At 51.0% G+C, this 16,747-nt stretch overlaps 1 pseudogene; it reads left to right on the top strand.

Moving 5' to 3' along the window:
• The window catches only part of LOC143692632 (uncharacterized), a 136,395-nt pseudogene that overhangs the window by 76,737 nt on the left and 42,911 nt on the right, over positions 1 to 16,747 (top strand).

Raw genomic sequence — 16,747 nt, 5'->3', positions numbered from 1 at the left:
CAGGATCTTTGCCTTTTGTGCTTTCCATGGGAGGCGGGAGGGCAGCGAGGGCAGCGTGGTTTTAGCGGGAGCAGGAAATTGGGGAATCCCATTGCTGAAGCCCGGCCCGTGGAAACCGAGCATCCCAGCTGGTGGCAGCCCTGGTGTTCATGGCAGCAGCCTTGGGAGCGGGTCCCTGGCTGGGGCTGTGGGAACCTCTTCCCTCTGGTGCCCAGGGACAGGAGTGGAGGGAGTGGCTGCAGCTGAGGCGGGGCAGGCTCAGGTCGGATGTCAGGAAAAGGTTTTTGCCCAGAGGCTGCTGGGGCCCTGGCCAGGCTCCCCAGGGAAGGCTCCCAGCTCCAGGGCTCTCTGAGCTGCAGCAGCGTTTGGCCAGTGCTGCCAGGCCCAGGCTGGCATTGTTGGGGTGTCCTGTGCAGGGCCAGCAGTTGGACTGGAGGATCCTGATGGGTCCCTCCCAGCTCAGCCAATTCTGTGCTTCTGGGATCCCATCAGCCTGGGGATGGGGCTGCCAATGGTTGCCATGGCAACGGGCTCTGGCTGCAGGCCTGAGCTGGTGTCCATGGCAACCACCCCTGGCATGGGGTCTCCATGGAGCTGCCAAGGGACTGAGCATAGCAACAGGGGTCTGGTGATGGTTGCCATGGAAACTGACCATAGCAACAGAGGGCCAGTGATGGTTGCCCTAGATATTGACCATAGCAACAGGGGGCTGGTGATGGTTGCCTGCTAAGGATCAGATTTGTCACAGGCGCTCAGAGGGGTTCCATGGGGACTTCCCAAGAGTCTCCAGGCTGTTCCAGAGCTGGAATGTCACAGGCAGAGACAGGGGCTCCATGGAGACCTCCCAGGGCTCTCTGGGGATGGTAAAGAGCCCTGTGGTCAGAGGCAGTCACAGCCATTCCATGGTGACATCCCAGGGCACCTTGGGCTGCAAAGGCACCGATCTGTCCCAGGCACTCACGGGGGCTCCACGGTGACATCCCAGGAGTGCCCAGGCTGCCAAAGAGCCGGGATGGCCCAGACACTCACAGGGGTTCCTGTCATGGGCACAGTGGGAGCTTCAGGCAACGTTTATTAGAGAAGCTCCTGTTGGGTCACGAGGTGCAGAAAGGATCCCCAATAGCCCCCACAGATCCCCAAATGTGACCACTGAATCAGAGATGACACAGACTCAGATCAGAAGGCTAAGGGCTAAAAGTCACCTGTTTTTTCAATCCTCTTCTTTTATATCTTGGTTTGCTACGGTTGGACCTCATTGGTCATTTAATCAACACATTTCACATGATTGGCCAATTAAGACAACACCCTTCAGTGAACAACTTTATGGAAGAAAGCCAACTTATTACAAACATTGTCAGCGCACCAGTCATTGAGGTTTGTTTTATGTTGGGCCTTTCTGGGGGCTCCCTGGATGGGGGAAACCCTCTGTAGCAGTTCTGTGCCAGGTAAAAGGACACACATGGAACTTTATTGGTCTTCAGCTTCTTGTTAATGGTTATCTTATCTAAAGTTTTGCATTTCTGTCCACACCAAGCTCAGCACATTGGAAAAACTCCTCAAAATGGCCCCAAAATGTACAGTTTCAAGGTCTGTAAAAGTTGTCTCATCCAATTATCTCTTAAAATGGACATTATTTCTACTTATCTACTAGTAACTCATCCCTTGACTGTCCACATAACCTCTGCACTGTGCTTTCCTTGACCAGTGACCCTTTGCCACAAACACTGCAGGAAAGGGAGTAGATGAAGAAGACAGGGACTACACCCAAATTCCTCCATCTTGCTTCCTATCTACACCATACTAAAAATCCCAAAACCTAAATTTCTCACCCTAGTGAAATACAATACTACCCTCTGATCTATTTCACACTTTGGTAAATTCTAATTGGTCTCAAAGTCCTGGAAGTCCTCTCCATGGGCGAAGGTTAAAGGCAGTGTTTCTCTGGGGGACAGGACTCCTCAGAGCAGACAGAGAAATATTCCCTGTGCCCTGGATTCCCACACATTTAACCTAAAAAACTTTAACCTTTAAGATTTTAAGTTACCCAGAAATGTTCCAGGTAAGTAGGATTAGAAGGAGAAGAAACAGAGACCAACAGAAAGACAGAAGATCCATAGAAAGACACACACATGGGCACCAACTGCTCAGGTTCCAGCATCACCAACAGAGGAACCCCAGGAGAAGGCAGGATCCAGACCCTGGGCTGGCCTTGTGCTCCGGCTTTTAACCCCCTGGGCCTTCATGGCCCCGCCCCTGGGGTGGGACTGCCAGTTGCTCGTCCAATCAGAGCCAGGGTAGCACCAGCTGCTGGTGTGTGATTGATTGATTGACAGCTCAGCCAATCAGAGCTGGGTTAGCACCGCCCCTGCTGTGTGATTGACAGCTCTGCCAGGCCAGGGCTGGGGGCGGGGCTCTGTCCCACCACAAACCAAGGCCTGACCCGGCCCTGGCCCCACACGGGCATTCCGAGCATTCCAAGGTGTCTCGGGACATGGATCTCATCCAGCCTCTGACAGCCACCACGGTGACACTACGGAACCTCATGGAGCCATGGGTCAGTTGTGACAATGGAGATCCAAGGAAACGATGGTGAGACTGTGCAATCCAGGAATCATGGACTCAAGGAGACCATTGTGCAAATCATGGGCCCTATGGAAGCAAGGATCAATGATCAAACTGTGGTTTGATTGTGATTGATTTAAAATAGAAACAAGGAGCCATTGTTTGACAGCGGGGCTGTGTGGGGCCAATGGACCCTTGTGACTCTGTTGGGGCTCCTGAAACCAAGAAGCCATTGTGACATTGCCAGACCTCATGGAATCAAGGAGAATACTGTGACAGTGTGGGCACCCATGAAATCAACGGAACATGGAACAGGTCTGCCTGGTTTGGCCTCCTGGGGGCTGTCTGACAGGTCCCACTGAATTTGGCATGTCAAGGGCCACTTCCCATCTGACCGTGAAGCACTGGGGCTCTGTGCTTTTATTCCTATGGGAAAGAACTGTCTTTCTTGTCTAGGCACCCATGGCCAAAATTGGGATCCTGCATCTAAAATTCCCTATATCCAAGGGTTACTCCCAGACAAAATCTGCCCGTACAGTCAAGTCTGGCCAGCCTTGGCCTCTGGTGTCTGCCTCTCATCTGCCCCTGCACCACTGGGGCTCACTTGTTTCCTTCCTATGGAGACCATTGTGACACTGCGGGGCGTTGTGGAACCAATGGGCCATGGTGACACTGCAGGCCCTTGTGGAACCTGTGACACTGTAGGAACTTGTGGAACCAAGGGGAACACTGTGACCCTGCAGGGTACCATGGATCCAAGGGGCCACTGTGACACTGTGGGGCCTCGTGGAACCAAGGACATCTTTGTGGCCCTTTTGGGCCACATGGTCCCAAGGGGCCAGTGTGAAGCAGCAGGGCTTTGTGGAACCAAGAGGCCATTGCTGCATTTCAGGCCCTTGTGGAGCCAAAGGGCCGTTGTGACCCTGCAGGGCACCATGGATCCATGGAGAGCATTGTGGCATTGCAAGGCCCCATGGAATCATGGAGACCATTCTGACCCTGCAGGGCCTCATGGAAGGGAGGGGCCATTGTGGAACCAAGGGAATCATTGTTGCACTACTGGGCCCCAATGGAACCAAGGGGCCATTGGACAGAGCCAGGCTTCATGGAACCAATAGAGCATCATGACTCTATGGGGCCTTGTGGAACCATGGAGACCATGAAGATCCTTAAGGACCTGTGTAACCAAGGGGCCATTATGACACCTTAGGGCCTCATGGGAGCAAGAAAACCATTGTGCCACTGCAGGGCCCTGTGGAACCAAGGGAACATGAAACAGGTGTGGCTGCCTTGGCCTCCCAGGGGTCACCGGACAGGTCTGGCTGACCTTGGAATGTGGAAGGCCACTCCCATCTGCCCCTGAAACACTGGGGCTCTGGGCTTTTCTTTTTATGGAAAAGAACTGTCCATTTTTTCCAGGCATCCATGGCCAAAATTAGGATTCCACCTCCAAATTTCTGTGTATTAAAGGATTGCTCTCAGACAAAAATTTCCAGGACAGACAAGTCTGGCTGGTCTTTGATTCCTGAGGGGCTGCACTCACCTATTTTCCAAACACTGGAACGGGCTCTCTGCTTTTCTTTGTATGAAAAAAAAACCCCATCCCTCTTCTCCAGGCACAAATGTTTTAAATTAGGACTCCACATTCATAATTTCAAATATCCATTGGTTGCTCCGAGCAAACCTGCCAGGACAGACAGGTCAGGCTTGCCTTGGCCTCTGGTGGTTGCCATTCATCAGCTCCTGAAACATGGGGGCTCCGTGGTTTCCTTCCTATGGAGACCAATGTGACACTTGGGAGCCTTGAGAAATGAAGGGGCCATTGTGACACTGCAGAGCACCATGGATCCAAGGGACCATTGTGACACTGTGGGGCCTCGTGGAACCCAGGACATCCCTGTGGCTCTGTTGGGCCGCAGGGTCCCAAGGGGCCAGAGCAAAGCAGCGGTGTGGGAGTTAGCCCAGCTGTAACTCAGAGTCAGCCAGAGTTTACTCTGAAAGAATTGGGCATGAGTTTCAAGCCCTGGGAATCATTTGTTTAAATTAAAGTGAGCTTGAAAGTTCTCCAAAAAGCCTTTAGTGTTGTTATGCTAACTTGTCCAAGTTCTCCTCCCCTAATGGTTACTTGTTTCCCCTATAGGGTTATTGTTCTAGAGTGTTCTACCCCCAGGTGTACATGTTGTTGCTCCCCTTTGTCTTGGGTCTTTGGATCCTGCCCCTCATACTGTTCTCAACTTCTCCATGTTTATTGTTTTTCACCCTGTTATTAAAGTTCCTTTTAAACAACTCCATTGATCCTGCTCCTTTTCATTTTCCCCAACCTTGCCCTGAAGTCAGGGAACCAGAGAGGTTTGTCACAGCCACCCTCATTGTGACATTTGGCACCCAAACAGGGACCATGACACTCAGGGCTCCCTGTGTCAGTCACGTCAGCTGGGGTTAGCTGATGGATAGGCCAGGGCTCCCCGGGATTTTGGATTGTGCCAGGTCCAGTGGATTCATCGTTGCTTCAAGGGACCTTGGCCAGGATCGTCAGGGACAATGACGGTTTCACCTGCATAGGATTGCAGGTGGGTTTGGGGAAATGCAAGACATTTATTGCCCATTTTGCCACTGTGTTTTTACAATATGCACCCACATCTCATAACTGATTAGGGGTGTTCTGGTGGCTCTTCCCCATGAGGCAGAGAAAGAGAAAAATGGGCACCCAGATGTCCAAAGTACAAAGGAATGTATATGGATGCTTTCTTCTCACTCATCATGACACAATATCTTCAAAGAACGAATAAAAACCAATCATGAGGTGGATCATTAGAAATTTTCCAGACGCCTCTGCTGATGAAATCCATACCACTGAATTTTGGGACTCAGTGAGAGTTAAACTGTACAGCCGTTCAATCAAAATGGACCCCATTGCACCTGGCATGCTCCCCATCTTCCACACCATCCTTGACCAGCAAGCAGTGGGTTGAAAACTCAATCCATTGGTCACTCCTAACTGGGGATCTCCCCTCAAACCTGCCTTTCTCAGACCTTCCACGATGGTCCAAGATGGCAATGGCCACGCAGTCTTGGAGCATCATGCCCTGGAGACTCAAGACAGAAGGAGCCTGAATGTGGCTCGGGAGCCCGACCATCCTCCCTCCATCTTGGCTCCTCCACTTCCTGCTACCACAACCTTCTCTTCCGCCCTGAATGAACCTCCAGACTCCACCCCCACAACTGCAGGTCACGCCCCCACTGTCAATCATTCCACCTCCACCCTGGGCCATGCCTCCAGAGCTCCACCCCAGAAGTCCGCCATCCTAGATCAAGGCCTTCCTCCCCAACACCTGACAAAATGACAGTGCCCTCTGCCTCACCCTCCACCAACAATATAACCCCATGATCAAAGATACTAAGCCCAACTGTCACACTATTTCTAATCCAAATGTTTCTGCTCCAAGTTATTCTTCCTCCCAGGAAGAAAGTTTGGATTCCCCAGAGCCACCTCGCCCCTCAGCCCCTGAAGATCCTTAGGAAAGGATCTGGAAAGAAGCAGTTAAGGAAGGAGACTGGCAAATTGTCTCGAAACTCGTGTTGCCCCCATATGTTATGAAAGAAGGGGGCAGAATCCCAGGTATCAGCCACTGATTTGCGGGGAAATCAAGGATCTGTGTAGGGCAGCTAAAGACAAGAGGAAGGACTTACCTTGTTTTAATGGCCTAATGAGGGACATGTTTACAGCACATGTCTTAACCCCCTATGGTTTAAAATATATTATGACCATGTTGTTGTCACCTATAGAATACACCCTGTGGGAAGAGGGATGGAAACATTTACTAAATGAATTAATAGAAGACTGTCCTAATAATGAGGCAAGGGCAGAACTGACAACCAACCATCTAGCTGGAGAAGGACAGCACAGCCTACCAGATGATCAAGCAGCAGGTATCTCCAGAGAAGTATTGGATGATATCAAAGAGATGGCTTTGAAAGCATTAATCCAGGTATTGGATGCTAGCACCCCCAATTTGGACTACCTTGGGTGGCTGCAGCTAAAGCTTTAGGGCAATCAGACCATCCTGGGTGCCTGTTAAGTAAGCAAACCAATGCTGCCTCCCTCACATTGAGTGGCTGCTCTCAGACACAGAGACCATCAGACACGCCACCTTGCAGAACAGCGATAGAGTTTTTACTCTGGGCACATGGGCAAGGCTGTGTAGACTCTGAGGGCATGTGCTGCATGAACCTCTCCAGCCACAGCGAGTCAATCCACAAGAGCATTCAGGTACTGAAGGAAGGGTGCAAGAAGCTTCAAGTGGAAAAAAAAGACTAGTTCAATAAACTCTTCCAATCCAAGGGACTAAAGGGTTGGATGATGTCTAGCTAAAACAGGGCTATGAATTCTCTTAGTTGTTGTTCTTGTATTGTTAATTGTCGCATGTTTGTTTGGATGTTTTTAGAAAGTCTTAGAAAATTCTTTCAGTTCCATCTTTGTTGTAAACCAGAAAGGGGGAAGATACCCAACACAGGCTCCTCATGGAGTCCTTGGAGGAGAGAACTGGAGGCCAGGATGGCACAAAAACCTCTCAGAGACTCAGTGTGGGAAGGAAAATCTTTAAAAGTACCTAAAAGTATCCTTAAATCCATAAAGTACCTTAAAAACCTTGAGTATCTCAAGGCATTAATGAGCCCCACTGAGTGTCAGTACAAAGCTCTCCAGGGATTCATTAAAGCAGATAATTGGGGCCATGATTGCACAAACCTCTCACAGAGTCTGTATCAAAAGGGAAACACCAAGTACCTTCAAATAACTGAAGTACCCTGAAGCATTAATGAGCCCCAGTGAGTGTTGTTACTGACAAAGCCTCTCCAGGGAGTAATTACAGCAGATAATTGGAGGCCATGATTGCACAAACCTCTCAGAGACTGCAAGGCAAAAGCCAAAGCCAAAGTCCTTTGAAAAACCTGCAGTCCCTGCAGGGAGCATTCAGGAGCCCCCAGGGCCATTGCTGAGCAAGGCTCCCCAGGGACTCCTTGCAGCAGATCCTTGAGGCCACTGGGATGTGGGCTAGGGGGGGATGCTGAGGGCAGCACAAGGGGCTGACAGTGCCCAGCCTGGCTGGGGCTGTGCCAGGAGGCCCCAGGGCCTCAGGACAAGGTGTCTCCTCCCAGCCCTTGCTGGCACAGACCCTGCTGTGCCCCAGGGCACCAAGACTTGGCTTCTCTTTGTCCCCACCTGTCATCACTGCCTGCAGTTCTCTGCTCTGCCTGGGGCCTGGGGACACTTGCTCAGTCGTGTCCCTCACTGGGACCCATTAAAAGTCCAAGAAACTTTGGAGTTGGATTGTGCCTTGGAGTTCTGGAGAGGTTTCTTCAGCTCCCTCTCAGGGACTGATGTTCAGGGCCTGAGTACAAAGGCCCAGAGGCTGATTAAAGTCCTTGTGCTGTGTCTGTGCTGCTGAGCTGGGCTGGGCTCCTGGCACAGAGGCAGCTCCTGCTCACCAAGAAGAGCTTCAAAAGCACATTTCTCTGGATGAGCAGCTCTTGTGCCAGCCCAACAGGGCTTGGGCACTGCCTGCAGCCAGCCCGGGCACAGCCCAGAGGCACAGAGAGCTTCAATCAGTCAGGGCTGGGAAGGGGCTGAGAAGTGCCTGGGGCACAATCACTGCCAGCCCTTGGCACAGGAACCTCTGGCTGCAGGACAATGCAGCTGCAGCTCCTGGAGCCATCTCCTCAAGCTGGAACATGCCAATGCCTGCAGAGCCTGTGAGTACATTCTCTGCTTGTCTCTTGTGCAGAGCAGCCAGGGGTGCCCAGGGCTGTCCTGCAGAGCAGGGTCCTGCAGCCCAGGGCGCTGTGCTGGGGCAGGGACTCTGCTGCCTGCCAGGGACAGCTCTCAGCCAGCCCTGGCAGCTGCTCCCAGCGCTGGGGGACAAGATCTGGGTGGGGGGAGACAGCTGGTGAGGCTTGGAAGTGTTCTCCTTGTGTGGGGAGGATGCTGCATTGTTCAGGACTGCTCCCAGCATGGCATTTAACTGCAGAATTTAGATGATACAGGGAGCACAGCAAGGCATGGGCTGTATACAAGTGGATATCCTACTTTTTTAATCAACTGCTCTGGGTTGGAAATTGCACATAGATCTTCATCTCTCAGTTCAGCCTGTGAAAAATAAAAAAAAAAATTTTCTCTTTGATCTGATTAAACAAGGCAGTGAAAGAAATCAGAACAGGGCCGCTCACATTCAGCATCAGTGTCGCTTTGCCAGCCTCCTCAGGGTTGCTCTGACATTGCCATCAGAGCCTGCAGAGCCAGAGCTGCCCCTGGGCAGTGCCTGAGCTGGGAGGGCTCTGCAGGGCAGAGCTGAGCCCCCAGGGCTGGGCTGGGCTTTGGCAGCACTGGCAGGGCCCAGCCCTGGGCACAGGGAAGCCGCTGCTGGCAGGGACAGCTCCAGGCAGCAGAGCCCTGGGCAGGCAGTGGGGGGAAAGTGCCCCCAGGCTGTGCTGGGATGTTTCAAGTCCTCTCCTAACCCATATATTCCATGATTACTTTTTCTACAGGTCCCCTTGCCAAGACCGAAGAAATGTCCAACAGCAGCTCCATCAGGCACTTCCTGCTGCTGGCATTGGCAGACACGCGGCAGCTGCAGCTCCTGCACTTCTGCCTCTTGCTGGGCATCTCCCTGGCTGCCCTCCTGGGCAACGGCCTCATCATCAGCGCCGTAGCCTGCGGCCACCACCTGCACACGCCCATGTTCTTCTTCCTGCTCAACCTGGCCCTCGCTGACCTGGGCTCCATCTGCACCACTGTCCCCAAAGCCATGCACAATTCCCTCTGGGACACCAGCAACATCTCCTACACTGGATGTGCTTCCCAAGTGTTTTTTTTTGCTTTCTGTGCAGCAACAGAGTTTTATCTGCTGACCATCATGTGCTACGACCGCTACGTGTCCATCTGCAAACCCCTGCACTACGGGACCCTCCTGGGCAGCAGAGCTTGTGCCCACATGGCAGCAGCTGCCTGGGCCAGTGCCTTTCTCTTTTCACTTCTGCACACGGTCAATACATTTTCCCTGCCCCTGTGCCATGGCAATGCCCTGGGCCAGTTCTTCTGTGAAATTCCACAGATCCTCAAGCTCTCTTGCTCCAAATCCTACCTCAGGGAATTTGGGCTCATTGCTGCTAGTGTGTGTTTAAATTTTTTGTGTTTTGTGTTCATTGTTTTCTCCTGTGTGCAGATCTTCAGGGCTGTGCTGAGGATCCCCTCTGAGCAGGGACGGCACAAAGCCTTTTCCACCTGCCTCCCTCACCTGGCCGTGCTCTCCCTGTTCCTCAGCACTGCAGCGTTTGCCTACCTGAAGCCCCCCTCCAAGTCCTCCCCATCCCTGAATCTGTCCGTGTCAGTTCTGTACTCGGTGGTGCCTCCAGCCCTGAACCCCCTCATCTACAGCCTGAGGAACCAGGAGCTCAAGGCTGCAGTGTGGAGACTGATGACTGGATGCTTTCAGAAACATTAAACTGCTGGCCAATTTCAGCAAATCACTTGTAATAAAGAACATGGCCAGGCCAATGCTCAGCACAGAAACCCCCGTCAGCAGCCCCAGGCTGGCCGTGGGCAGGCTGGGGGCAAACAGCATGGCTGGGGCTCTGCAAGGGCCCTGGGGCAGACGGCAAGGAGCAGCAGAGCAGGGGCTGATCCATGCCCAGTGCGCTGCACAGCCCAGGGCAGCGTCCCAGAGCGTCCTCATGCAGCTGCCAACAACATCCCCCCTCTGCAGCCCTGGCCTCTCCCCCAGCTCACACAGGTGCCCCATCCTTGCAGGCACAGACACGGCAGCACTGCCTCAGCAGCCCCTGTTTGCATTGCACACAGCAGGGCCAGCACCCCCATGCTGTTGCTGTGGGGACATGAACCTGAGGGAGCACAAATGCCATCAGCCCCTGGGGCCAGCCAGGGCTGGGGGACACCAGGGAAACCACTCAGCTTTGTCCTGGCCTCTGCACTCAGCCAGAGAGTTTGTTCCCATCAGCTGGGAGTTTCCTGTGCCACTGCAGACGCTGTTGCTCAGAGCCAGGGCTGCCTGGCAGCCACCCCCAAACTGCCCTCAGCATTTCCTTGGCTGCACCTTTGCCTTCTTTACTCTTCCCTTGTACAAATTACTTCCCATTGCCCAGCCCTGTTCCCTGCCCTGCAAACAGCCCATCCCTGTTTGCCTTTTCCTCTCTGGCCCCACTCCCCATTGCAGTTCCTGGCTTGGCCCCATGGGAACGTCCCTTGGGCAGCAGGATCATCCTACAAGTGCTGCAGGAATTGTCTGCAGGCTCCTGCAGTGCCTGCTGCTGCTCCCTTGCCAGAGGCACCCCAGGCCAGGGGGGCACATCTGGGCTGCTGTGTCTGCCTCTGGGGCTCCCTGTTCTGGGCAATGAGGAGGAGCTGCAGAGGCTCTGTAGGACTGACAGGATGGGCTTTGGGGCTGGCAGGAGAAGCTGAGGGACCTGGGCTGCTGGAGCTGCTAAGAGGAGGCCCAGGGCTCATCCTGCAGCTGCTCCAAGGGTGCTTTCAGAGAATCCCAGAATCAGCAAGGTTGGAAAAGTCCTTGGGGATCATCAAGTCCAACCTGTGCCCTAACACGGCCTGGTTTCTCCTGAGCCTCCTCTTCTCCAGGATAAACAACCCCAGCTCCCTCAGCCCCTCCTCACAGGACTTATGCTCCAGACCCCTGACCAGCCTTGTTGCCCTTCTCTGGACACGCTCCAGCCCCTCCATGTCCTTCCTAAATTGAGGGGCCCAGAACTGGACACAGCATTAAGGTGCTGCCCAACCAGTGCTGAGCACAGAGGCAGAATCTCTGCCCTGCTCCTGCTGGCCACACCATTCCTGATCCAGGCCAGGAGCCATTCTTCTGTCCTGGGGGTCTCTCTGGTGGTCCCTGGTGGTTGTGGACCCCAATGTTCCAGTGGGTCTGGCTGAGCTGGCAGGACACTGAGGCTGCTGAACTTCCAGTTCCCCTTCTCACACAATGGGCATTGTGTGGTTTCCATAGGACTGGGGATGTGGAGAACAAGCTCCAGGTGTCAGCTCAGCTGGTGTAAGCAATTGATCATCTGGTAACATGAGGTCACAGAGTGGGCTATGACATCACAGAGTGGGTAATGTGAGGTCATCAAGCAGCTGTGACATCACAGACTGCTTCTGTGACATCACAGGTCAGATGTCTGACATCACAGGGCAGACTATGACATCACAGAGTTGGCTGTGACATCAGAGACCAGCTGTGTGACATTAGAGAAGGGGCTGTGAGCTCACAGAGCAGGCTGTGACATCCCAGAGGGGCTGTGTGACATCCCAGAGGGGCTGTGTGCCATCCCAGCAGGGCTGTGTCAGGTCACTGGGTTGGTCACTCCGCCCCAGCTCCCCCTCACAGTTTCTCCCAACAAGTCCAATGCTGTCCATGCCCAGCGGGGTCCCTGTCCCCCGGGATCCCCCCGGCCCACCTGGAGCCACAGCCTCCACCAAAGGATGTTCCACAGGATCCACCCCAGAGCCTGACATGGGGACAAGGGGCCAGGGCTGTGTGACCAGGACATCAAGGACGGGGATTCTCCAGGTCACTGTGGCCTGGCGTGGGTTGCCCAGGGCAGGAAAGATGTCTGGCAGCTGGAGCAGGGTCTGGGAAGGGCCTCCAAGGTGGGGCTGGAGCCCTTGGGCTGTGAGCAGAGGCTGAGGGAGCTGGGCTTGTCCAGCCCAGAGCAGGGAAGGCTGAGGGGCTCCTCATCCCAGCCTGGCAGTGCCAGCGAGGAGGGGATGGAGAACACAGAGCCAGGCTCTTCACCGGGGGCCTGGTGGGAGACAAAAGCCAATGGGTGGAAGGGGAAAGAGGGGAGATCAGCCAGGACAGGAGGAGATGAAATGAGTCAGGCTGGTTTCAGCATTTCCTCAACACCAAGAGCAGCCTGACCTCCCTTCTCCGTCCACCACTGACAGCTTTGCAAATCAGGAATTGTTGGAGCTGTTTTGCCCCCACTCCAGGATGAGCATCCTGATACAAGTATGTAATTGTGTTTATATCTATTACAGAACGATGTTTGTTAAAATTAATTTTAGTATGTAAATCACTTGTGGATTGTGGACTCCTCAGTTGCTGCTGGGACATTGTGCATAGCTCAGGGAAGAGTGAGATTTTTATTAAATTCTGTCCTGTTCAGCCATGGTCTGTTTGCCATGAGGAGAAACTTTCTGTGCCTCTGAGTCTCACCAGTTCCTGACCCCCAAAGGATACAAACCTGATGAGTTGTGGTTCCCACTCCAGTGGTGGCACTTGGACCTCCCTCCATCCCCAGAGCAGAACTCCCTTGTCCCAGAGAGTCCCTGGCAATGTAGGGATGAAGGAAACAGGACAGGCTGTGGGGATCAGGGGCAGGGCAGAGCCAGGGAGAAGAATGACTTTGGCATTTGATGGAGCTGTGCCTTCCCTTGGCTTTGCTGACTGACAGGAAATGAACATCCCTCTGTGTCTCAGGCAGCTCCTTCTCCAAGGAAAGCAGGTGGGACTTGGAGCCAAGGAGCTGAAAGCTGCAGGTGCAGCCTGGGCTGGAGGGAGCTGAGATTTGCACAAGGCTGCTCTGAGTGCCAGGGCTTGGATGGGGGAAATGGTGGGCTGGGGGTAGGGACAGAGTCTGATTGATTGTCAGCCATGAAGGGTCTTGATTTTCATATCCATTCAAACTGCATGAGGAAGTACCTGGATTCAGTGTCAATGAGAGATTTCACATATCAATGAATTCAAAGGAAAACAAACCTAAACAGGACCTAAAAAATCTTTTCTCGCTGTCTTTTTAAATATCATGTATTCAGTTTGAATGCACTACTGAGATCTACTTAACCACAAATTATTTGAAAATTAAAATCAAATGATTCCCAGAGGCTTGGCTTGTTCAGGTGTTCTGAATGTTCATGAGCCCTGGGACACTGAATTCCTGCACTGAAGAGCTGAAGGCTGAACAAGCCTCTGGAGCAGGGAAATTCAGCAGCAGCCTCCAAGTTGCTGAGGATGTCAGCAGCCCCCAGTGAGGCCATCCCTGCCCAGAGACCGTGGGGGAATGGGCAGACAAGGAGAGCGTCCCTGGGCCTGGGGCAGCACAACTCAGAGGCACCAGCGGCTCCAGCTGGGCAATGGAGTGTGGAATGTGGCTGGGAAAGCCCTGCCTGGGCTGGGCCGAGCAGGACACACAAGCCCTTACTCCCATCCACTAAAAAACTCTCTCAATGAGACATTTAAAATGAATTTACATTTGTTTGTGTCCTCTGAGTTGGACAAAGATTCTCAGGAGCTGAAAAGAACGAAACAGTCACTACTGGGAGCTTTAGAAAATCAGAGAAACTTTGGCAAACGGTTTATTATGACATTGTAGTGGTTTTAGTTTGTTAATTTAAGATTTTTCCAATATTGAGATTTCTTAAATAATGTATTGATGAGTGTAGTGAGATTTAGTGTCGGTTAATCATTTATGTATTTAATTTATTGTGAGATAGGATTACAGGAAAGGTAAACTAGGCCTAACATTTTAAAAGGGTATAAAGAAATTTTTATTAAAAGTAAATTGAAAAAGAAAAAATCTAGTAAGAACTAAAATAAACCAAATAAACCCTTTAGAACACTTTTTTTTCTTTATAACTTTTTCCTTTTACTGACAATGTAAAGTAAACTTAAAATTTCTAGTTGGTTTGTTATTTCAAGAGTAGTCTTTTTTTAGTTTACTTGGGGAGAGAAGTTTTTCTTGTTAAGGTTATGGAGATTTTTTTACAAGAAGAATTTTTTTTTTTTTTGGTTCCTAATTTTTTCATGGATAACAGTTGTCTGGGGAACTTTGCTCTTGTGAAGTTGTTTTTTTTGCTACAAGCTTTTTCACAGCTTGTAGATGGGCCATGTCAACTTATGGGGTATTGTTTTAAAGATGAGTTCTTTAAGGGTCAAAGTTTTTATTTTTTACTTTTAAAATTATTTTTATCTCTGGGAATGGAGATCTTCTCTTGGGGATACTGGATTACTTGGATTTTTTTTCCCAGCTGTTTAAACTTTTGATAAAATTACAGTTATTTTAACATTTGTTTATTTTAGTATGGAGGGGTTTTTTTTAATATTAATTGTAATTTTTTAAAAAAGATTTTGTGTTATAAAGAAAAAGAGTTTTTTCATTATAGTTTACAAGAGGATTTTAGTTTTAAGATTAAGGTATTTTTTCTTCTTTTTTATTTGGGATTTAATTTCTCCTTTACTGACTTTAATAGTTTTATATATTTTTTTATATGCTGGTATTTTGTTTTTTTCTTTTACTCGATGGAGCAATGAAGTCTTGAAAGGATTAACACCTGACCTGCCAGTAACTTGTGGTGGAAGTTGTGGTTGGGTTGTGTTAGGATTGGTTTTATGGTTGGTTTTGGGGTTTTTTTTTGTGTTTAATTTTAGTTGTAGTGTTATTTTGTATGGGTTTAGGTTGTAGGGGTTTTTGGTTTTAGTTGTGTTAGGGGGAGGGGACTTCATGGTGAGATTTTAATGGCTGTGATTGGCTTTGTTCTGTTTGGGGTTTTGTAGCCTCTTTTGTTTTCCTGTTTGGGAGTTGTTGGGGTTTGGTTTGGTCAGAATGGGGCCGATGGGGGGGGGCAGCCTGGGGAGGGGGGAAGGGGAAAATCAGCCCATGGCAGGGTTTCTTGGTTTGGTTTGGTTTGGTTTGGTTTGGTTTGGTTTGGTTTGGTTGAGATGGGGGCCAGGGCCATGGCCCGCTGCTTCTTTGTTGACTGGAAAAGAAAGAGGAGGCTCCTGGGTTTTTTGTCTTTTACCTATGTGTTTCACAGAGGCATGTTCAGTATCTCAGTGGTTTAACAGATTGTCAGTTACACAAAAAGTTTTGTATTACTTTTTAAAAATCTTCTTATGTCAAACTACAACAGACATTCAATCAACAAAAAACATTTCTCAAAGCATTGACTTGACCCATTCAACTTCACAAACTCTAAGCCTGTTCAATGTAATGTTAATCAAAATTTGCAAGAGAAACAGAAGAAGAAGACACAGAAAGAAAGACAAAAAAGATACAGAGAAGCACACAAACAGCTACCAACTCCTGGATTCCAGCAGAGTTCAGAAGGAAATTCCAAGAGGAAGCAGGGTCAAGATGTGTGCTTGCCTTGTGGTCAGCCTTCAATAGCCCTTGGTCTCCCTGGGCCCTTCCCCCAGGTGGGGCTTGGGCTCATTTGGTCCCTCAGGAGCTGGGCTGGGGCTGCAGAGGTGGCTGTGGAGCATTGCCTGTGCTGTGCCAGGGACTGGCAGCCACTGCTGGGCTGGGATAGAGGCTCTGGGGGGATTGGGGTTCCAGGGCAGGGCAGGGCTGGGCTTCCAGGGCAGGGCAAGGCTGGACCTGCCCCTTCCTCCTCCACACATGAAATGTTTTGAGCCAAGAATTTCCTCCAGTCTGTCACAACAGGGAATGTTGGAGATGAAATGCCAATTCTGGCCATGGGCACCAGGACAAGAAGGGCAGCTTTTTTCCATAGGAAGGAATGCAGAGAGCCCCAGTGTTTGGAAGGCAGGTGAGAGCCTCTCTAGTCCAAGGCCAGCCAGACTTGTCAGGAATGGCAGATTTTGTCTGGGAGCAGTCTTTGGATTTGAGGAATTTTGGAGGTGGAACCATAATCTCAACCATGGGCACCTGCAGAAGCAGGAAAGTTCTTTTCCATAGGAAGGTGAGCATGGAGCCTTCCCCAGGGTTTTAGGGACGGGTGAGACCTGACCCTTGTGAAACCATTTCCAGCCAGACTTGTCCTGGCAATATTCCTATTGGAACTATCCTTGGATATAAGGAAAATTTGGAGGTGAAATCCCAATTCTGGCCATGGGTGCCTGGTGGAGAAGGAGAGTTCTTTTCCATTGGGAAGGAAAGCACGGAGCTCCAGTGTTTCAGCAGCAGATGAGAAGAGACCCTCAACATGCAATGATCAGCTGGACCAATCAGGCAGTCCATGGGAGACCAAACCTGTCAGATATGCTCTCTGTCCCCTTGGTTTTGTGGGGCCCCACAATGTCACAATGGCCTGTTGATTAAAAGAATACCTGCAGTGTGACACTGGTCCCTAGGTTTGAAAGGGTCCCACAACGTCACAGTGGCCCCTAGGTTTCAGAAGGCCCCAAAGTATCACAATGGTCCC

Source organism: Agelaius phoeniceus (assembly GCF_051311805.1).
Source record: "Agelaius phoeniceus isolate bAgePho1 chromosome W unlocalized genomic scaffold, bAgePho1.hap1 SUPER_W_unloc_2, whole genome shotgun sequence".
NCBI classification, from domain to species: Eukaryota; Metazoa; Chordata; class Aves; order Passeriformes; family Icteridae; genus Agelaius; species Agelaius phoeniceus.
The sequence above is the reverse complement of the archived record's forward strand: the minus strand, read 5'-3'. Positions and strand labels throughout refer to the sequence as shown.